Below are 23,656 nucleotides of genomic sequence, written 5' to 3'. Positions count from 1 at the left end.
ATCAAAGAGTTATGACACCAAAAGTAAAGTCCTTAAAGGGGGAAAAAAAATCAACACGTGGATTTCATCACAAAACTCTGTACAGTGAAGACCCAATTAAGAGAACAAAAAGATAAGCTAGTCTGAGAGTTCTGTGTTTATAAATCACATACGACAAAGGAGTTACATCCAGAATATATACTTATTTTAAAAACTCTTAATAAGACAACAATCTGATCAGAAAATAGGTAAAAACTCAGACACTCCAAAGAAAGACATAAATGGCAAATAAGCACAAGCAAAAATGTTCAATATCATTAGCCATTAAAGAAATCCAAGTACAGGTACCACTAGATGAGCTAAAGTAAAAACAATGATACCATAAGCTGGTCAAATGTAGATAAACTGGATCTCTCATTCACTGCTGACAAGCATATAAAATGGCACAGTCACTATAGAAAATAATTTGGCAGTCCCTCCTAAAGTTAAACACACATTTACTATATAACCTAGCACTTGCACTCTTGGGTATTTCTTCTGGAGGAATGACAATTTAGGCATTTACATGTTGACTACAATCTTATTTGTAATACTTCAAAGCTGGAAACAAACCAAACGTATTTTAATAGGCAAATGAAAAAACTGTGGTGTATTCATGCAATGGCACATTCAATAAAAAAGGATAAACTATTATTGACCCCAGCCCAAAACTTATATGGCTCTCACTATGCTAAATATCAAAAGATTACATATTGTATGACTCTGTTCATATACTATTCTTAAAGGACAAAATTAAAGTGATAGATAATGAGTTAGTGGTGTGATGACTTGGGGTTGAAGTGAAGGTGTGATTATAAAGGTAACAAGAGTAAGAGTTTCTCAGAAGTGATGAACAGTTCTGAACTTTATGGTAGTGTCCCTAAGAATCTATACATGTGATCAAATTTCACTCCCACAGGTGAGAGAATAGTGCATGGAAAAAACTGGTATAATCTCAAACCCAGGCTATAATTTGTGATTTAGTTCATAGTATTGTACCAATATCAAATCTGGGATTTCAATAATCATAGCATAGTTATAGAAAATGTTAGAATTAGTGCAAACTGAGGGAAGAGTACAGGAGAACTGTTTTTATAAATAATATAAATCTAAAATTACTTCAAAAAATTACACTAACAATACAAAGCATACATGGAACAATACAAATCTACAATATGCAGTTCTAAAGCAGCATTTGCACTAAGCTCAGTAGTATATATCTGATTCCAGCTACTCAGGAGGCTAAGGTAGACAGATTTCGAGCTCCAGGCCAAGCCAGGCAATCTCAAAATAATTAAAAGAAAAAAAAAAAAGGCTGAAGATGTATCTCAGTGGTAGTGTCTGCCTACTATGCGCAAGGCCATGAGTTCAAACCCCAGTGCTAAGAGGAAAAAAAAAAAAAGGGTGTTGATTGATGCATTTGAAATAAATAAAATTTTAAAAACCATTTTTTTGGAGGAAAACATTTTAATATTTTTTTAAAGAGTAGCAATTCAAAAAGGAAAAGACTTTTTTCAATCAAGTTCAATATTAGATAAAAAATAACCTTGCTCACAAATGCTATTCAATTTGAAAAGGCACATATTTTGTTAATACTACCAAGAAAAGTTTTTCTTTTCCTCAAGTACAAATACATACAAATATACTTTCATGAACACAATGATCATTTATAAAATAATGGTGAGTCTATAAGGAATATCCTAGCATACATTCCACCGTCTTCCAGATAAGGCTAAAGATATCAGAACTGGTTCAAAAGCTGGGTTATTATACATCAAAATACCCAATAACTGCATTCTTATTTGCCATGAAATCTAGTATAAAATGACTGGGTTTTTAGTTTTTAAAAAATTAAATTAGAGTAGGAAAAAAATATTTGTGATGTTGTCATAAATCCTGCCACAACTCTGAAATTTATATAGAACGCATAACTTGTCAATATCCAATAAGTAGGGTTGTGGTGATATGTCATACCATTTTCTGGAATACAGGGGTTACATTAAAAGGACACAATTTCAAACAGTTTCCTTCCCTGGAAATAATTTTACTGCCTTGTAATTCAATTGTTTAACTTTAAATGCCTCCTAACCATGACATAATAGATATACACTACTGTAAAAAATTTTTTAAAGGGAGGGATGGGGTTGTAGCTCAGTGGTAGAGCACTTGCCTAGCATGTGTGAGGTACTAGTTTCGAGTCTCAGCACCACATATAAATAAATAAAACAAAGGCCCATTAACAACTAAAAAAAATTTTTTTAATTTTAAAAAGATGTACACTACTATAGGAAAATAATAAAAAGATAATTTACTAGGGCTTGGATTATGGCCTAGCGGTAGAGCACTCACCTGGCACATGTGAAGCCCTGGATTCGATCCTCAGCACCACATAAAAATAAATAAAGGCATATAATAATAATAATAATAATAATAATAATAATTTACAACTAAATTGTGCCTGGGAGAAAAAGAACTACAGACTATTTTGTAGCACAGTCCTGGTAATGTATTTTTTAAAATGCAATCGCAAAAACTATCTATTTGGGCATTTTTATAATGGGTCAAGTATGGAAGACACCAATAAGAAATAGGTAAACAGTTTCTAAATAGTAGTCCACAGAAGACCTCAAGCAAAAGAAAACTGTAATTATATTATTCATCTATTTGAGAAATATTTATTGAACTCCTCCCATGTATCAATATTATGCTAAGTGTTGAGTAAACAGACCTAGTTCTTGCCTTCAAAGGACATATAATCAGATGGAAAAACAATGAAGAACACTCCATGAGAAAATTTTTTACATGTAAGGACTGAGATTAAAGGACATTCTGAGACAAATTAAATTGAACATAATTTTTCAGAATGGTGAATAAGAAAGATGAAGCTGCAGTTGAGAAAAGGATCTTACCTGTGTTGTACATTCTATAGTTTTCAACAAATGTACAGCGAGGTATCTGGTTAAGTTTCACTGTCCCCCCCACCCCATTCCCTGTGCATTCCACAGCTATCTGAATTTCCTTCCTCCCTCTCTGATGAACCCCTGGCAAATATTTTTCAAGTGCCTAAATTCTGTGCTGAAAACACAAGCAAAGCACTTTATCTATGTCATGGTCAATGAGAAAAGTATAGTTACAATAGTTTTTGCACTTTTCAGGAAGTAAAAAGTAATATCTACATAATAGAGGGAAGACTACTTTTTTAAACTTGAAACATTTAAATTTATTCATTATTTCTGATAATCATACCAATCTTGGTGTGAGTCACAAATGATACATTTGTATTGGTTTGTACTTGCACCTATTATATTCATGATATATGTGAGTATACATACACACGTTTGTATTCTTATTTTCTAGTATTGTGCCTAAGCATTTTCATATTCACATGCAAAATATAATTCTTCATTGTTTTCTAAGTGCCACTGTACCTAAGCATTTACATGACACAAAACGTTCTTTCTTCTCATGTCTCTTTTCAATTACTTCGGATATTATGATGATTTTAATTAGATTACTATTATTTCAGAATACTAATTTTCATATAAATATTGTCTGCTGTACTTGAGAATCACTAAAAGCAAAAAAGTCATCAGAGAAGATGGAAATAATTCAAGAGATGTTTTAGAGACAAAATCAAAACAAGGATGAATGGGAATGGGGGGCACAAAAAAATATCTAAGCTGCTGGCTTAAGCAATTAGGTAGATGCAGAATGGATATTCAAATTAAGGAATATAAAAAAGAGCAAAGTAGCATTTTGGACAAGCTTACACTAAAGTTCTTAGTCCGTATTTGAAAATATGGATTTGGAATAAAGAAATGTCTGAGCTAGAAATAAAGATCTAGCTTTGGTGTCAACAAAGGTCTGAGATGAGAGTATCAACGAAGAGCATGCAGAAGAAAAACATATTAATACTTTGGTAAAGGTAAATATTTAGGGATGGACAGATGGAAAAATAGAGATACACATGAACTAGAAAAAAATACTGTCAAAGCAGCAGCCAGTTCATCTAGTTGAATTTTAGTAGTAGTCGTCAAAAAGATCTAACATATTAGCAGAAAACTAGAAAGGAAGGATCTTTTTCCCTTTCAAACAGGAAATCAGAACGGATTTCAGTTGCAGACAAGTTCATTTGGGAATAAGAGGAACAGGAAGAAGTCAAGGGTGATAATTATCTCAAATTACGTATAGCATCATATTTGTTTGGCAAAGCAAAAGCAAATTAATCTGCTGAGAACAAGAGAGGTAAGGTTTTTGAAAGAAGTAATGATGACATAGACCAGAGACAAAATTACAGAGTTTGATAAATTTAGGTATTAATTTATAGGAGCGCCAATCTCCAAAGCTGTGGCTTTTTTTCTGCCAGTATTTGGCAATCTAAATTGTATTCTTAAATTAATCTAAAGTTGAGATTTAGAGGACAAGTGTGGCAGAAAAATAAGGGAACACGCAATTTAGATTTTAGGCTAGAAAGGAGGAAAAAAAGTCAACTTAATAAATTATTAATTTCTAAGACAACTGACAGAACAGGAAAGATCAAGAAACTAGTTTACTAGAGTAAATTAGTCAAGTAGTTTATTAGGAGTCTAATATTCTTCCAGAAATATATATACCCAGAAATTTATACCCACAACACTAACACAGGCCAGTTAAAAAAAAACCTTAAAATCAAGCTGGGCACTGTGGTGCATGCCTATAATCCCAGCAGCTCCAGAGGCTGAGACAGGAGGATCACGAGTTCAACACCAGCCTTGGCAAAAGCAAAGCACTAAGCAACTCATTGAGAACCCATCTCTAAATAAAATACAAAACAGGGTTGGAGATGTGGCTCAGTAGTTGAGTGCCCCTGAGCTCAATTGCTGATACCCCCCCACCCCTGCACACACACACAAAAAAAAAAAATCAAATCATGAAGAAATGTCACCATACAACTAACAGAGCACATACAGAGGGGGGAAAAAAAAGTAATAATACCAAATGCTAATACAACATTATCTCATACATTACTGGCGGGAAGGCAAAATACGGGGTATAGTCAGTATACAAAACAGCAGTTACTATACTTATAAAACTGAACATATCCTTACTATACAACCTAGCAACTGTACTACTCCTTGGCATTCATCACCAAGAAATGAACACATATTCTTGCAAAAATCTGTATTCCACTATTCAAAATAGTTTAATTCATAATGATACAGAGTGGAAACAACCCATATGTCCTCCAGTGAATACAGAGTTAAACAAGCCTTAATACAGCTACACAAAGAAACATAAGTCAGCAATAAAAAAGAATGAACTATTGATACATATAAGAAACTTGATCTCAGGGACCTTGAGCTTAGTGAAATAGTCAATCTCAAAAGGTTACATACTTTATAATTCCTAAATAACTTCTTTGAAACAACAAAAGAGTAGAGATGGAGAAGACAGAAGTGGTTGCTAGGGGATGGGGTCAAGGTAGGGTAGGGAGAGTTGACTTATTGGTGATAGAACCAGAATGTATCTTGACTTTGAGAGTTGTTAAATGAATCTATATATGGGGTAAAAATACACAGAACTATACACATACTCAATGAATACATGAAAAAGTGGGGACAGAATTGAATAAGTTATAAGCTAGTTAACTGTCATACCACTGTCAATTTTCTAGTTTTGATATAGATATTATACTATTGTATTAGATGACAACATTGTGAGAAGCTGGGCAAAGTGTTATTTTTTGCAGCTTCCTGAGTCTATCACTATTTATAAATTAAAAAAAAAAAAGATTGTCAGTGATTTAATCAATCATACTATGAAATATTCATAAGGATCCCTAAATTACAGGGTTTGGAGTATCCTGGTTTGGTGAATACATCAAGGTGGTAAGAAGGTGGATGCACTGAGAGGGGATGTGTGATATCTACATCTCATTCCCCACACCCTACCCCACACATCTATTTCATGACTGTTCCTGAGTTGCATACTTTATAATAAACCAGAAATTGAACTGCCTTCCTGAGTACTGTGAACTGTTCTAAACATTCACTGAACTTGAGAAAAGTGTTTAAAGTACAGATGATACAGACTTGTGATTGTTGTCTAAAGTGGGGGCAGCCAAGCTGGGGTTGTTGGCTCAGCGGTAGAGCGCTCGCCTACCACATGCAAGGCCCTGGGTTCAATCCTCAGCACCACATAAAAATAAATAAAGGGGCTGGGGATGTGGCTCAAGTGGTAGCGCGCTCGCCTGGCATGCGTGCGGCCCGGGGTTCGATTCTCAGCACCATGTACAAAGACGTTGTGTCCGCCGATAACTAAAAAATAAATATCAAAAAATTCTCTCTCCCCCCTCTCTAAAATAAATAAATAAATAAATAAATAAATAAATAAATAAAGGTATTTTGTCCAACTACAACTAAAAAATAAATATTTTTTTAAAATAAAATCTAAAAAAAAAAAGGGGGGGGGCTGGGGATGTGGCTCAAGTGGTAGCGCACTCGTCTGGCATGCGTGCAGCCTGGGTTCGATCCTCAGCACCACATACCAACAAAGATGTTGCGTCTGCTGATAACTAAAAAATTAAATAAATAAATATTTTTTAAAAAAATAAAGTGGGGCACTCTTTTGGCACCAAGTTCTTTAACTTCTGGAACAGACATGAACTACAGGTGGTGTCAAAATGAATTATAAGACAATCATTTGGAGTCCAGAAAATAAAAATATTAGTTGGTGGGGGTAAAAAAACTCCCAAACGTTAGGTGCCCGATTGTTGAGTGAAAACAGTTTATCTAAAATTTAGAAATACATAAGGAATTGAGAAATATCAAATTTAGGGTGTTAGTTTCTCAGCTATAGTTAAAGGTAAAGACAGGGTAAGGTAGTATGCTAATTCAACGTTTGTTAAGTTGCTTCCATAAATTCAGTCCAAAGTTATGTTTTCCTTTTGAAGCAAATGCTCAAACTGAGTTCCTCCCCAGACTGTCTTGAAAGATTTAGAAAGACATCTTCATTAGTAATATACATTTTATATTGTATTTCTATATTATATATTATTACTATTTGATTTAGAAATTTCAAGACTAAAAATATGGCATAAAAATACTGAAGACATATACAAGAAGAAACTCAATGAAGTAATAATGATAGGAAAAGAAGAGGCAGTACTGTTTGACAACAGTAACAGGGTACTGAATAAATTATGCTTCATCTGTTTTATATAATATTATGTAGCTATCAAAAGGGTCAAGGATATGACTCAGTGATAGTCCTCACCTAGTATGTCTAAGGCCCTGGGTTCAATCCCCAGCACTTCAGGGGAAAAAAAAATAGACTGTTGTTACTATATGTGCTGATCTTGGACCTAAGGAGAAAATTAAAAAAATAGGCCACAGAACAAAAATATTCAGAGCAATAAATTTATACGTACTTCAACTGTGAACTCAGCAAAAGAGAGAAAGAAATAATTTAAATAGCACTATTTTGCCTTACCACTCAATCTAAAGTAAGAATATGTGAATTATTTTTCAGGATACCAACTCATTTTCAAATTACTCAAGAGGCCAGGTTGAGTGGGTGGTAATGGTTTCCTAAATTATTCATGGGAAAATCTGAGTTGAAGGCAACAGAAAAACATTAAATAACCAATAACTGATAAAAATCACAGGAAACAAAAGTAACAAGAAATAGTAAGAATTGGTAAATTGGAATGTTCGTAATTTGCTATAGTACCTAAGCAACATCTAAATAATCTACTAACCATCTCTCTATAAAATACAACTATATAAATTATCATATTTACATATACTATATATGCATAATCGTATATAATATCTTGCAAAGTCACATGTAATATACTTTATGAGCATTTACAGAATTTTGAAGGGGCTATTCATAGACTGTTGTTACTATATGTGCTGATCTTAGGACCTAACTTCCAAAAATGCATCTTCTTCATAAAATGATTTGGGTTTTTTTAATAAAAATAAAAAGTATAAATTTATGTGAGAGTTACACATCTGTGTAAGAGCAGAGAAGACATAAAAAAAATACACATCATAATTAACTATTTAATCTCTCCCAGGAAAAGACATAGGAGTTGGGATGATGAGAGAGAGGAGGAGGACATGGCAGGGCATAAAGTAGAATAAGGTAAAGAAATTTGAGGCCAAATTCTAAAAGTAAATAGATAATAAGTTAAAAGGGTCTGTACACTGCCACAGATTCTTCATCTAAGATTTTATGAGTACTATATCAAGAACACCAATGAAACAGAAATCTTGATAATCTTCAATTTGCAAAGAATGATATATCTCTAAATAACAACCACCAAACAAAGAAGCCTATACTTTGTCTGCCTGGCCTAGAAGGAAGTTTATGTCCACATGTGTCTCAGTCTGCCAGAACTAAGGAAAGACAAACCTGTTTTACAGCATTCAATTAAACTCTTTCCCAAAAAAGCAGATCTCCACTCCCTGTTTTTACCACCATCCCCCACCCCGCCCCGTCCTAATAGTATAAAATTTGCTAGATCTGCTCAGGGGAGTTTACCAACTACTTTCACATAATTACATTTGATTTCCAAAACAGTTCTTAAGAAGTAAGCACCCCAGGTAGCAGTATTACCATTTAACAGATAACCAAGATTTAGGGAAATTATTTGTCAAATAGTAAGATAGGAATCTGACAATAGTAGTTGCAGCACCAAAAAATAATCTTTGAGCAAGTGCTATATGCCAAGACTGTACTAAATGCTTTTAGCAGTCAGTTCATTAAGTTATTGAAATAATTCTGAGGCAGATTAAGGCCCATTTATAGACAAGGAAACATTAAATATGACAAAGTCATGAGACTATCATCTACAATGATATATGCCTCTTCTATTTCAGAATACAATAAAAAAATATAATCATGTAAATAAGCTAAACTGGACACATGAACCAAGAAAAATGTTTGACGGAAAAAGGGTTGCAAAGGTTGGATTGTTTTCTATGGTTTAGGGAAAAAGATTAACCAACAGAATACAGAAAACTCAAAATATCTATTTTTTAAAAATTACTTTCCCCCCCCTCAACTCAGTCCTGATCCTACAGATCACACTGTTAGTTTACTGATTGTTCTGGCACTTAAAAATGTGTTTCAAAAATACACTTATATCAAATGCATAATTCATATAAAGTCCAATTACTTTCTACTAAGTGGTATCTTTCTGAGTACGCATGCTAAAAAAAGAAGTTTTATAAAAATTTAAATCCAAAACCATATCAGCTCTAGTCATTTAAGTGCACTTGTCTAATAATAGTAGACTATATAGATAAATATTTCCATAACTGACCACTAGGAAGTGATGATGCAGTTCAATTCAGAAAAGAATTGAACTCATCTATCCTTGGCCCATTCACCTGTTCTTAAGACCTAGCCCTGATTATTATTAGTAGTAAAACTTGTAAGGATACATGCTTATTTTAAAATTATTCTCTCTTATGGGGGGGGCGGAGGGTGCATAGACAAAAGGTGGAGGAGAGAGAGAAAATATAATTTAGATAAATGAGGAGGAACTGGATGTCTAGCAGCTTACCTAGGTTCTTATTAAATTTGACTCACCTCATACTCAACACCAAAGTGATTCAATTCTTTCCCTCAATTCTCCCGTTTAATAGAGATATCATTTAGCTAATTTTCATTTAAAAAGAAATATGCTTAAAAGTGAAATACAAAAAAGAAAATGCAGTAAAGAGGGAAAAAGTGAAAGATCTAGAACTGTAGGGTTTTGGTTCTAAATCCCTTGATAAATTGCAATGCGATGTGAGCAAAAACTATTTCTAGGCCTCAATTTTTTCTTTCTTTTTTTTAACATGAAAAATAAGTCTAGCAGTTTTTTAACATAAAAAATAAGTCTAGTGGGTACATGATATGACTTCATAGGCACCTTAAAGCACTAAAATTAAGTCTTAATACTACTAAGTCTTAATACAAAGTAGCTCCAAAGATGAAAATTTTAATATAATCTGGGCAATGCAGAATTACATTCAGTGTGGAAGATCAATTCTAATAAAATTCTTAGGATTATAGAAAAAGAAACCTTGGAAAATAGAAGACACTAGCATTATTAAATATTCTGAGTTTATTTACATACTAGGACATTTACATATTTAAAAGCACATTAGTCCCCAAGCCTTGGGTAATCATAATGTCATGTAAACACATTTTGGAATATCCTAATGATATGTTAATCTGAAAATATTCTCTAATACATTCTCAGAATTTCCCAAACTGTATTTCCACAACTTCTAGTTCCAATGATCAAAGAGATCTAGAGTATGTTTCCATATGTTTACAGAAGAAATTATTTGTGCTCTTTATATTCTTCACAGGGGGCATTACATTAAACAAGATTTCTCGAATTTATTTCAATAAAAAAAAAATTCTGAGGAATATCTATTATCTCTCATAATGTTTTAAGCATTCACAGTAAATTTAGTAGCAAACATGTGTCATCTACCAAACAAATTAGAACATTGATAGATTTTTTTCAAAACCATTAAAAATTTGAAATTTTTAAAAGCATGAATTTATCAATAACAGGGGTGACAAAGACTTAAAATTAAAATCTCCAATAATATAGCAAGCATTAAAATATTCTGTGAGTTTGTCAGATGTACTTTTATATTTGGAACTACAAAAGTAATATTGTCAGTCGAGTAGAAGAAATGAGAAGGGAAAAATACCAATCTCTCAACTGCCACCTGTACTCTTGCTAATGCAGAAAAGATAGGTAAAATGGAACCAAACCAAATGAATACATTCAAATCAGAGAACAGAAAATTTTTAAGCATTTCTTTTAATAGAATCATTAAGTGAGAAAAATAAATTGACATTTTCCTTCAAAAATAAAATGCCACTCAGAATACCAAATTATTGCATAACTACTGTTATTATATAAGGTCTTAAAGTAAAACTATCCTAGTGGCAGAATCTAGAACGTCAAAGTTCAATTTTCAGATCCAGTAGGAAAAAGGAATCAACATTAAAACATACTAAAGAATTAATAAGAAGTCCAAAAATAGTGCCCAACCAGAGGCAATAGTCTCTAGTATCATTCTTAATGTTTTTTTTTAATACACAGGGCTTCATAAACACAAAGTGATACAAACTAATGATAAAATGTGACTTTAACTTAAAAATTTCTGATCTATTAGCTGGATGTAGCTCAGTGCAAGTACTTCCCCAGAAAGCATGGAGGGGGAGGGGGAATCTAATACACCCTCTGTAAATAAACAGGTTTTGGCTTTCAGAAAACTACACTGGCACATAAGATAATTTTACTGTAAAGAGTAAAACATGTGCTTAACAAAAGCAGACAAACAGTTCTTAAGATTTCTAGTTTGAAAAATGGCAGAGGATAGATGGCCTCCTTTTCCTCTTGAAAATTCTCAAAACTGGAAGAGAAGAATGAGAAACAGAAATATGAACATCATCTTCAAATAACCAGGAAACCTCCCTAATCACATTATATAAGAAGAGTTGCCAAACACAATAAAGATAATAAAAGAGAAATGCTAAGAAAATCTCAAGCTAGAGGGACAGATGCAAGCTTCAAATCTAAAAACTATCAATATCAGTTCACTAAAATACATGACACAGCCAGAACAACAAACCCAACAATCCCTGTGGCTTGGATCATCTGAAGCTTTCACAGACCTCATTTGGCACTGCTCAGAGAAGAGTCAGAACTGAACAAAGAAGTCATAGTTTGAAAGGACATACCTTTTCCTAAGAAAAATAAGTACCAACTATACCTTTTCCTAAGGAGAATAAGTACAAACTAATCAGGATAAATATTAAAATCACTATACTTCAAAGATTTAAAAAGAGAATCCTTTGAGAATCTAGGCAAGAGCATTGCTACATAAAAAAGCAGAGGGAGAGAGTTATCAATGTTTACCAAAAAAAAAAAAAAAAATCCCGTGGAAAGTTATACTCTGCGTATGTATGTCAAAATACATTCTACTGTAATGTATAACTAAAAATAATTTTAAAAATTTTAAAAAGGAAAAAAATCAGTAGAGGAATACTTATAGAGTCCTCTGGGGGGAAAAAAACGTATACCTCAAAGTTTATGCCTAGTCTAATTGAATAGTTCAGTATAAAAACACCATCAAACATTTTTGAATATGCAAAAACTCAGAATGCTGTTCCTATAAACTGATTTTAGGGAAATACTAGATGATAAAGTTCAGCCATGCAACAAATAAGAAGAAAAGCTAAGACAAAAAAACAAAAAGAAGACAAGTTTTAAGAATAATACATTTAACTACTGGTCTAAGATTATTTAAGATATGGTTATGGCTGAAGAATAAAATACAAATGTTACAATCCCTGACAATGTTGTATAACCAACAAAAATTGAGGGAATAAATGGACTGAGTACGTGATATCTTCATACTGTACTGCCTTACACCATCCATTAAAAGATGAACTAATTATAACACCATAATATAGATGCACTAACTCACCCACTAAAAGAAAAAGCCTCAAGTCAAAAAACAAAACTATATAAAAAAAGACTCCCGTACTCCAAAATTTGAAAGGAAGAAAAACATGTAGAGATACTCTATATATAGTCAAAATGATGAAGGCATTACATAGGCACAAGGATTCTGATACTGGCATAATTTGGACCAACAATACATGGAAACACCTCTGCATCCACCAACAAGGACCTAGTTAGATGAAAAATTAGTGTTTTTTAACTAGTTCTTAGATAGAACTCTATGTAGTTATTTAAAAGAATGGGGCAATAACTATGTATTGGTATGAAACAACTGCATAAGAACTAGTTTTCCCTTATTCATATTTTTGCTTTTCATGAGTATCTGCAATTAACCACAATCCTAACAGATAAAAAAAAAAAAAATTCTATAACAATGCGTAAGTTTTAAACTGTGCACCCCCCTGAACTGTATGATGAAATCTCACACATTGTTTCATCCCACCTGGAATCCAACATATCCACACTATACCTGCTACTGAAATTAGCTCTGTTATCACTGTAATACCACTCTATTATTAGATAGTGTAAATTTCTTACTGTGCCCAATTTGTAAATTAAACTTTATCATAGGTATGTAAAGAAAAAAGGTTAGATACACAGTTATTACCCACGATTTCAGGCATCCACTGAGGGTCTTAGAACATGCCCATACAGGTAAAGGAAAACTACTGTATATCAGCAAACAGGCTAATAGTGAGGATTCCACCCAGTCTGCTGGAGTTCAGCTCCACAACCAACATGCTACTTAAAATTTCTATGCCTTGGTTTCTTACTCTGTGACAAAATAATATTACCTATTTCTCAAGATTGTAATGAAGATTAATAATCAATATCAAAATGCTTATTAAACATATCTTAGAACAGAAAAAGTACTATATGATAAATATTAGTTAAATGAGAAAAACTGAGCTCTAAAAAGCACAGTATGCTACCATGTATGAAAAAAATGTATGTGTACAAATACACACCACACACACATACACACACACACACACACACACACAAGCATAGATAAAACTTGTAGTAGTGTCCCAGAAACAAAAACTAAGCAGAAGGTGTTTCAAAAATATCTGCTGACTGTTGTACCAGAAACATGCACTGACCAAAAATTAGTATTTAAACCATCTTTAAAAATCTTAAGGAGCATGGCACATGCCTGTAATTCCAGCTACTCAGGAGGCTGAGGCAGGAAAATTGCACCCAAAGAATATACAAAGGTGAAGGGAAGCCACTTTTCCCCCCACTACAATTATCTATGTCATTGTTACCCATGTACCTAACAGTTGATAGAATAAAGCAAGAGAAATAAAACGTGGCTGCTATTTTAAACACTAAGATGACTACAATAAAGAATTTCAACTTAAAAATGATTTTTAATACTTGTAAATTACAAACAAGTTAATTGCATTTAATGCTTCATTTTTTAATGTGTAAACCCAAACATTACTAGGTCTGATTATATAATTTTTTTCCATTACTTTTTCTATATAAACTATCAGAAGTCTTCTGAAGACTTCTAGGCTTACTAATTATTTTATTTATCTACTATGTTAACAGTTTAGTTTTAATATAACTTATATAATGTATTTTGGGTTTTCAAATTAACTTTTGGGTAATGTTTAAGCACTCCAAAGCAAGACTGCTCCTCATCCAAGATCAAAGAAACATTATGGAGCACTGAACATTGGTTCAACTTAAACAGTTAACAAGAAATTTCTACAATCAGAAGCTACTCCACATATTGAAAGGCAGAGACATCTTTATATTCTAACACAATAAATACAATCCTATAATTCCCATCTGCTATGAACTATCAGCTATCTTTTAGATGTAATGTTATTATGGCTTATGTTGCACTTATTAACAAAATGGTATTTGAAATAGGGCCTTTGAGAAGTGATGAGTGTGGGGTCTTCATGGGATTAATGCCCTCATAAGAAACCAGAGAGCTTTTTCTTCCAAGTAAGGCTACAATAGGAAAATAGCCATTTTGCAAGTGAGCTCTTACAAAAAAAAAGAACTGGCTGACACCTTGATTGTGGACTTTCTAACCTCTATAACTGAGGAATGTATTTTTTGTTTAAGCCGTACATCAAAAGTATTTTGTTATAGTAGGCCAAGCAGACTAAGACAAATTCCAGAATATAATTCTCACAAAGAAGCTTGATGTAAAAAATTCCCATACTATACAAATGAAAATCATTTAGTAATCTGCTAGGATCAAGTGATTTATTATTTAACTCATACCAGATATCTTCCTTCTGTCTCTGCAACATTTATTTAACATTAGAGATTTTTAGTTACTCTTGGAAGCAACTCACATATTATCAATCTGCATAGTTATACAAACAGGATAATAGTTACAGTAGGAATAAGATGTGCTAATTAAAATTTTAAATTTTTATCACATGACTAACATTTATGAATGATCAATTTTCAAAGAATTTAAGTATAGTAAAATACAATAAAACTTCAATTATATTAAACAATTTCAACTTTCTTTAATAAAACAAGAATCAAGATCTTCCCATGAGGGCTGGGGTTGTGGCTCAGTGGTAGACCGCTCGCCTAGCATGGGTGAAGCACTGGGTTTGATCCTCAGCACGACATAAAGATATATAAAGGTATTATGTCCATCTACAACTAAAAAATATTTTTTAAAAAAGATCTTCCTATGATTGCTGAATTAATTATCATAATAAAATATACATATATACATATAAGAAAATGTCAAGTATAACTAAGCTTCAAGTGATAAAAGGCCATACAAGTATTTCATAATTTTGTGTGCAGATAATTAGTCATACATTAAAGCATTATTCATAGCACTAAAACTCTAGAAGAATTTTACAGCTGACTTTTAAAGCAAATTTACTAAGTCCTTTTTTCCTATTACAAAAACCTTTAAACTAAAACATTACCTCTAATGGTTCTGTGCAGTTAGTGCAGACTAAAATTAATCCCGTTTAAAATTAACAAGCTGGTAAAGTATGTTTTATCAAATCCTTTACAACCATATTTTCCTGAACAACAATAAATCAGTGGACTTCATTTTTAATAGTTCCTAAACAATTTTAGCATTAGTTCTCGTAGAGTAACATTATACTGCAATGTATGGTCTGCACAATACTCTAGGAGAAATATTTAAATAAAAATTATTTTCACTAAGCCAGATGTGGTGGCACACGCCTGGAGTTCAAAGCCAGCCTCAGCAGTTGGAGCTGCTAAGCAACTCAGTTCTGTCTCTAAATAAAATACAAAATAGGGCTGGAGATGTAGCTCAGTGGTTGAGTGACCTTGAGTTCCATGCTAGTACCCACCGCCACCTCCCAATTATTTTCACTAAACTTTTTAAATATTGTACACAAATATCACAGAAATGTTTGTAACAGAATGATTAAACTTTCTTAGCAAAATTTTTCAAAGTTGTGTTTTTAAAATAGGGACTCCACATTTTTAAAAAATTGTTCTAAGCCCCCAAAATAATTCTTTTCATGCCTTACATGCCACCACAACATATGCCACCTGACTTTTATGTCAGACATTCACTGACCAGCATTTTATATCTATTCATCTTTAGATCCTTAGTGCCCACCACAAGATGTGACAATGTTTCACATTTCCTTGGGCTTCAATAATTTTGTTCTTGACACAAATTCTCATGTTCTGTATATATTACTATAAGCTATTATGTAACAGTAGGTGAGGAAATTTTAAAAAATACTGCAGCACTACCAGCCATTTAGTATGTTGAATTCCCACAGTTGCTTAGTGGGTGTTCTGAAACGAGGCCATATTTCTAGTATTAAGATTTTCAAATCACTACGTCCAAGTACAGAAATAAACGTCTTCAGGATTAAATCATAAAACCTTACTATTTTAAACTGCCTAATATATAAGCACCTCATTTCTATGAATTTAGGACTATAATTAACACATGATAAATAAACCAAATTTTGTTTTTAGAAAAAGTAACTAGTTCTTCTACCTATCCTTAAATAGTCGCAGAACTCAGGAGAGCACAATATTATGATAAAATGCTATGTAGCTGGACCAGAAGTAAAGACATTCAGGGAAATTTTTAATTCTATATCCCAAAAACATATAAACCAAAGCTGAATTAAACAATCCACTTTAGGTCATCCAATTTCTTAGACACCACATAATTTTAACAAGTAAGTAATTATACACTGCAACCTAATTTTCTCAGGTTAGGTGACCAGGAAATGCCAATGGAATAAAGCTCACTTTTTATAACAAAATAAAAGCTGCAGCAATAATTATACTATTTTGTCATATCATTGTAATAAGTTTTCATACAACACTGAGAGAAATATGTTCAGCAACTCAATTTTACATGTTTCATAGCCAAGTAAACAAACATAATTAAGTGTAAAACTCTCTCTACAAATTGTCAGGTAGTAATATTAAACTGTACTAATTTAGTTTCTTCAGATAATTGTTTCAATTTATTTTGTTCAATAAATACTGGTGCCTACTATGTTTCACCTCATTAAGTAAATCTTTCCAATTTAAAAATAAAAAAGCCTTTAACACATTAAAAGTGTTTAGCTGGGTATAGTGGTGCATGCCTGGAATCCCAGCTACTAGAGACTGAGGCAGGAGGATCCCAACTTGACACAATTTAGCAAGACCACTTCTCAAAAAAAAAAAAAAAAACCTTAAAAAGTCTAAAGATGGGGCTCAATGGCAGTACACTTGGATATCATGTGCAAGATCTTGGGTCTCAATATGACTACCAAAAGAAAAAAAGTTTCAAATAGCATCATTTGGATAGAAGCCTTTCAGAAATACATGTTCTTTTGTCATCTAACAAATGTACCAATTAACCTGTTCTTCACAACATTAAGTTCCTGTAAACTATTCTTTGAAAAAAAAAAAAAAAAAAAAAGTCTTGCAACTGTTTTTTAAATGTTTTCCTGTTGCTCTTATTTTCAACTCTCTCTATGGCCTCTTAAGAGTAATTCCAGTCCTTCCAACATTTGTTTACCAAGCTTTAAAAAAAAGTATACATCAAGTTAAAAAAAAAAAAAAAAAGGGCAGAATTAAAGCCTGAGGGTCTCTAGGTGCAGGAAATATATATTTAAGGTAAGAAACATGATGGTATTTTTGGACTTTTTAGTGACATGTTGAGTTTGGTGCTCTAGATTATTAAAACTATTTTCTATTAGGAGCCTACAAGGTCTAAATATTGTATATAGTAATAAAAACAGGAATCCTTAATGCTCAACATGAAGCTTACAGCTCAACAAAACAGACTTTAAACACACCATGACAAAAATGTTGAATGTTATAAAAGAGGAAAGGTGCTATTCTACCCTTAAACAGAACCTTTCAGCCTGGTGACACAAGCCTATAATCTCAGCAACTTGGGAGGCTGGAGGATCCCCAGTTCAAGGACAGCTTAAGCAACTTAGCAAGACCCTGTTTCAAAATAAATTCCAAAATATAAAAAAGGGATGAATATGTAGCTCAGTGGTAGTAATGATGTGATTCAGTACTGAGGCCTGAAGAGTATTTAAAGTTTGGTCAGGAAAAGGTACATGGGACAATATCCAAGCAGAAATCTTTATTTATCTCAATGTTATTAGAAAACTAAAGTATTTTGGTAAATGCTAAGGTGTGAAAAAATTTAAATTTTCAAAATTCTATAATAAAAAATAACCAGAAGGAAGATCAAAATTAAGCAAAAAAGCAATAGGAGAGAATATTTTTAAATGGAAAACTAAGGGAAGATGATATTTTTGGGGATATCTAAATGGGCCTCACCATGGCCCTGAAGATAAATCATACTGTGGCAATAATTACTCCATACTCTAGTTCAAAGAATATACAAAGCCTTCTACCAGGATATAATTGCTGATCATATAGTATGACTAAACTAAAGAATGAGTGGTGGGCTGGGGTTGTGGCTCAGTTGTAGAGTGCTTGCCTAGCACACATGAGGCACTGGGTTTGATCCCCAACACTACATAAAAAAACTAAAGAAACAAAACAAAGGTATTATGTCCATCTACAATTAAAAATATTTTAAAAAAAGAAGAAGAATGAGTGACACTATCAAGTAAAGAAATTTATTTACTCAGAATATTTTAAAAATATTTCCATAATAAAAATTTACCACAAGATCTAAGAAAGTTCATAATATCACTCTCTATGTGTTGCATTTAAAAACAAAACAAAACAAAACAAAAAACTTCACTACCCAAGTTCTTTACCCAAGTGGGAATTATCATACATTACCAGGGCTCATTATGTTCTCCTTGTATTTAATTAAAATATTGATGAAAAATTCACTTAGGTGAAAGATCTAAATAATTTTAAAGAGCCCCTCAATAATAATACAGATTCACAGTTCAAGGTCCAAAAATTAAATTAGGAAGAAAGCAATAACTATTAAAAATATAAAAATATAAAGCTCCTGGGATACAAACAGTTATTCCCTTGTAATTTTCCAAATGGACCTTAATATCTTTCTGTCCTTCATCTGTCATATTTACTCTCAAGAGTTGGTTCAGGGCTTATCCTCCAGTAAGCACTGTCAGTTATACATGCAGTCTGAATCTTTACACACCTGAGTTTGCCAATATACACTGCTGTTAAAGCACTTGCCCACTGTGTAACAAATAATTACTAACTTCCCCAGTTCATGCAACAAACTCTGAACTTACTGAAAGTAGGAAATATGATACATTTATCTCTGCATCCTCCAAGGATGAAACACACATGGCAATCAATGGAAGTTGTATGACATGAGTGAATATGAAACTGTAGTAGTAAAAAAAAAAAAAAAAAAAAAGTAATGGGGCTGGGGTTGTGGCTCAGCAGTAGAGTGCTCGCCTCACATGTGCAAGACCCTGTGTTCGATCTTTAGCATCACATAAAAATATATGAATAAAATAAAGGTATTGTGTCCAACTAAAAAATAAATATTTTTTAAAAATGGAATGGAATTGAAAAGTTAAAGACCAAATGTAAGACGAAGGAAATCTTGGAAGTAGGAAGAAGTGTCGTACAACACAAAACTGAAAACAGAAAGCCCAAATCTAACTGCTGAAATTATCTCCAAGTTCTAGAAATCCTGAAATCAATTGTCAGAACAAACTATTTTCATGTTACCTCCAAGACATTAGAAAAAAGAATTTATCTTTATCAGCTGTGAAATTACTTAATTTTAAATCACAGGACTTCTATCTAGTAATGGAGAGCAGAAAGAATGCCAAAGTAACTTATAAAAAGCCTTTCAGATTCATTTCACATAGGGACAAACTACTCCCTCTTTTAAGGTCTCCTGTAGTGTTTTAGCTAAAGCAGTATGTTCATTCTTTCTTGTAAAAGAATCCTTACCTTTTACAGAATCTACTACTTTATGCAATCAGTTATATCTCGAGAAGTTATGAGACATAAAGTTTGAAATCTAGTTAGTTTTCTTTTAAATCTTGATAAAGGGAATTGTATACTTTCTCAAGAAGTACATGTTATCAACATCCCAAAAGTTTATAGACTATTTTTTTATATGCTTGAACTTTGTTGAATTAAAGATGTTATGCTAAAAACTTGGGAATCAGGAAGAAATGTTCAATTACACCCTATTTTACTTTAAAATAATGCAGTTATATATTTTAGAATGTAAGTTTTTCAGATATATGCATTTCCCTTCAACCTGTACTGATGAGCAAGAACATTTCACAACATTCCATAATATATCCAGTTCAAGCATACCACAGGTTATTTGTAACCATGAAATTTTTCAGGATTTTAAAAGTCAAGTTTAGACAGGGAAGTAGGAATATACAAAAAATTTAACTACTATATTAAAAAGAGAAAAAAGATTCACAGGGCACAACTTTGATATATTGTAACATGTAAATGAAACAATCAGAAGACAAAACTAAGCAGTTAAAATAGGGGATATAAGGATAGCAGACAGTGCATGAAATATAGTTAGGTCTAACAATTAACAATGTCTACCAACTTAAATATTTTTTTTAGGACTCATTTCTTGAGTATCACATAAAAGTAATGTATCACTTTACTGCTAAATTACAGCCAATGTCTAATTCATCTACAACAAAATATTGTTCAATTTCCTACCAGTCTTATCAGGAAGTATCAAAGTATTTGTTTTATATCTAAATTTCCTCTTAATTGATATTTTATAAACATCCCAAAATTCTTGCACCAAGTCCAAGCCATAACCCTCAGAGCTCACTGAAGGTTTTATCAGTTAACTTTTTGTCTGGTTAGTTACTTTTTTATTGTTTTGGGTGCTTCATCTTGTTGTGTTATAAACAAAGATTTTTTATGTTTTCATACTGATTTTTATGTTTTCTTGATGTATTATAAACAAAGATTTTTATGCTTTCATACACTGCTGTTAAAGCACTTTAATATTTAATATTCACCCTCCAAAAATATGTATCTTGGTATCTACATATAGAGGGCATTATTTTTTTTTGTCAGAAACAACAGGGTTTATAGTTAAGTCTCTTACTTAAAAAGTTCTATATTTAACCTGTTTAATGAACTTCCAGAAACATTAAAATTACATAATAATGCTAATCTAACATATAAACAATCATGACCAAAATTTAACTACCTGTTGAACAAAACATTCCAATTTTATTCACCCTCCCCCCCACAATCCATTTAGGTAAACTAAGGCAAAAAAATATATACCAATAACTATTCAGAAGCCATCTTTGGAAGTATTGGTAATTAAAAACCTAAAAAGTAATCCAGCTCTAAACTATTAATATCTTTTAAATATCACTGTTTAATCCATAACAATTTCTAACAAAGGAAGAATTTAGAAACTTGAAAATCATATTAACAAGGAGGGAGAACAAATGTCAACTGAGAAAATGTAATTTTTTTCAAAACAAACAAGCACCTTAGGGAAATGTAGTACCCTTTACAGACAGGCCATGCCCATAACTTGAAACAGATTAAGAATGTAATTTTATGTTAGTTTAATGTTAGATTTAAGCCATTTGAAAGTTACAAATCTTAGACAAAAAACTTTATACATTTAGATAGACTACAGACAAAAATAATCATAACTATGAATAAATTTTACAGTATACTTTAAATCCAAGTAAGTATAAAAGTCTTTCATGTTCAGTCTAAGTTTCAACGTTGAGAGTCATTTATGTACCTCACTCCTAAAAACTATCATTGTCACGTAGAAGGGAGGGGAGGGATTTATATTTGAAAAAAAAAATCAAATTTTAAGTGTAAACTTACTGAATATTACAAATCAAAAATAGTTAAGTCTCTTCAAATATAAAGAAACAAATAGTTATAAGTGCATTGAGAGGTAAAGGTGGAGATTAATACCCTAATGAACTGAGGCCTTTAAGAACTGAAAACTATTTGTCAGTGTTGATGACTTAGACGCCCCCCCCCCCAAAGAAAAGAAAGAAAAGAAAAAAAAATCACTTGGTTACAGAAGTATACTCTGAGGGATTACTGTATCAGAAGCTGTTTTTCAGAATCCTAGAGTAGATAGACTGCTCTAAAGAAGAGTACAAAATTACACAGGTGTAAACTTAGAGACTTGATAGTTATGCTGGAGACAATAGTCCACATCTGCAACCTAATTTGGTTTCAGCATCCCTAGAGACTTTGAAAATATTTTGGGGGGTAGGTAGGTTGCAAAACAGTGCTTCCTCTTTTATTCACAACACCCCCATGATGATACAAACTAACAGTCAAGAAAATCAAATCACCAACTGTAAGAGCTGAATCAAAAACACACAAAGCACCATCTTTCCAACTCCCGATTCATTCCACCTGTTTGTAAACCCATACTTCCACAATTAACAAAACCCTCTGCTGATAAAGGAGCCAAATTAATGCTTTGGAGTCATTATTCTTTTACCTAAGCATGGGGGAGGGGCTGATACAAAACAATGGATACGGAGGGGCTGGTGGGGAAAATGATTTTGCCCTGAAACCTCTGGCGTTAAGAGCTAGGAACGGGGGCGGAGGCTGGGGGCTGGAGAGTTTGACTACTTTCCTCTCCCCCGAAAAGCTATCACAGAGAGTTTGCCGTCAGGCACGTTTAACAAGGCGGTTTCGGAGGCTACCGCTCGCTTCACCTGGTAACACACCCAAACCCTATTCACCACTCTTCACCGAAGGGTGTTCAAGAGAGGAGAGCGCAAGAGCGCCTTGGGCTTTGGGGAGGGGGCGAGGAGAGACCCCCCCCCCCACCCCGTATCCCCACCACTACGCCCAGGCCCCAGCCAGCCATTTACAAGACTCCAGACGCCCACAGCCAGGGCCCGGTAGCCCGGGGAGCTCAGAGGAGCAGGACGGTCCGCTGGGCGCCCCCGGCCCGCGCCCTCGCGCCGTCTCGCCTTCGCCCCGGCGCTGTCCCGGCCGTCCTCGTCGCCGCAGGCCGGGCCGGGGCATTGTCAGAGCCCACCCTCTCGCTCCCGACCCCGCTCTGCTGGCTCTGAACGCGAGCCGGCTCCAGGGGCCCAACACTCCCGGCGACAGCATCCAGGAAGGCGGCGGCGGCGGCGCCTCCCAGGGCCCCGTCCCCTCGGGCCTCGCCCCGGCCGCGCCGGCTAGCGCCTGTCAGGGCGCGCGGGGCTACCCCCTACCGACAGCCAGCCCGACAGACAGGAAGGCAGGCAGGAAGAACCGACCAACAGACACCCTCCTCCTCGTCGGCCCCGGGTTACCGTCAGGAGCCCGGACTCCGCCATCCTCCTCGCTCGGCTCCTTCCTCCCTCCTCCTCCTCCTCTTTAGGAGCGACGCTGCCCAACCGCCGCCCCCCGCCTGCCCCTCCCCCACTCGCCCCGCCCCTCCACACACTCTTGCTCCGTCCGCCCCGCCCCACCCCTCCGGCGCGGGCCCGTCACTCGCTAGGGAAGAAAAATAGGCGGAGCCAGGACCGTTGCAACTCCCCAATGAGAGTGAGGCATTGGCGCCAGCTTCCCTCTCTCCGCCCTTTTCCTTTGCTTCACAGCTATACGCCGTCTCCCGCCCACTGGGCGCCGCTGGCTAGTCGAGCCACTGAGTAAGCCTCCGGCAGGGTAGAAAGACGACTCCTAACCGGAAATTACTGTTGA

At 34.1% G+C, this 23,656-nt stretch overlaps 1 protein-coding gene across 4 annotated transcripts in view; it reads right to left on the bottom strand.

Annotated features, from left to right (window-relative positions):
• Shoc2 (SHOC2 leucine rich repeat scaffold protein) overlaps positions 1 to 23,656 on the bottom strand; it is a 95,183-nt gene that overhangs the window by 70,888 nt on the left and 639 nt on the right. Inside the window, exon 1 of one of the 4 annotated variants that reach the window (XM_076834844.1) lies at positions 23,266 to 23,333. The exons of 2 other annotated variants lie outside the window; for them this stretch is intronic. The gene's annotated coding sequence lies outside the window, so the exon portion shown is untranslated. Of the gene's footprint in view, positions 1 to 23,229; positions 23,334 to 23,656 lie in introns of those variants that run through there. One more of the 4 variants, XM_076834846.1, reaches the window with a different exon arrangement.

The sequence above is a fragment of the Callospermophilus lateralis genome, chromosome 15 (assembly GCF_048772815.1).
Source record: "Callospermophilus lateralis isolate mCalLat2 chromosome 15, mCalLat2.hap1, whole genome shotgun sequence".
Classification (NCBI taxonomy): Eukaryota; Metazoa; Chordata; class Mammalia; order Rodentia; family Sciuridae; genus Callospermophilus; species Callospermophilus lateralis.
Note: the sequence above shows the minus strand (reverse complement) of the source record. Positions and strands in the feature narration are given on the sequence as shown.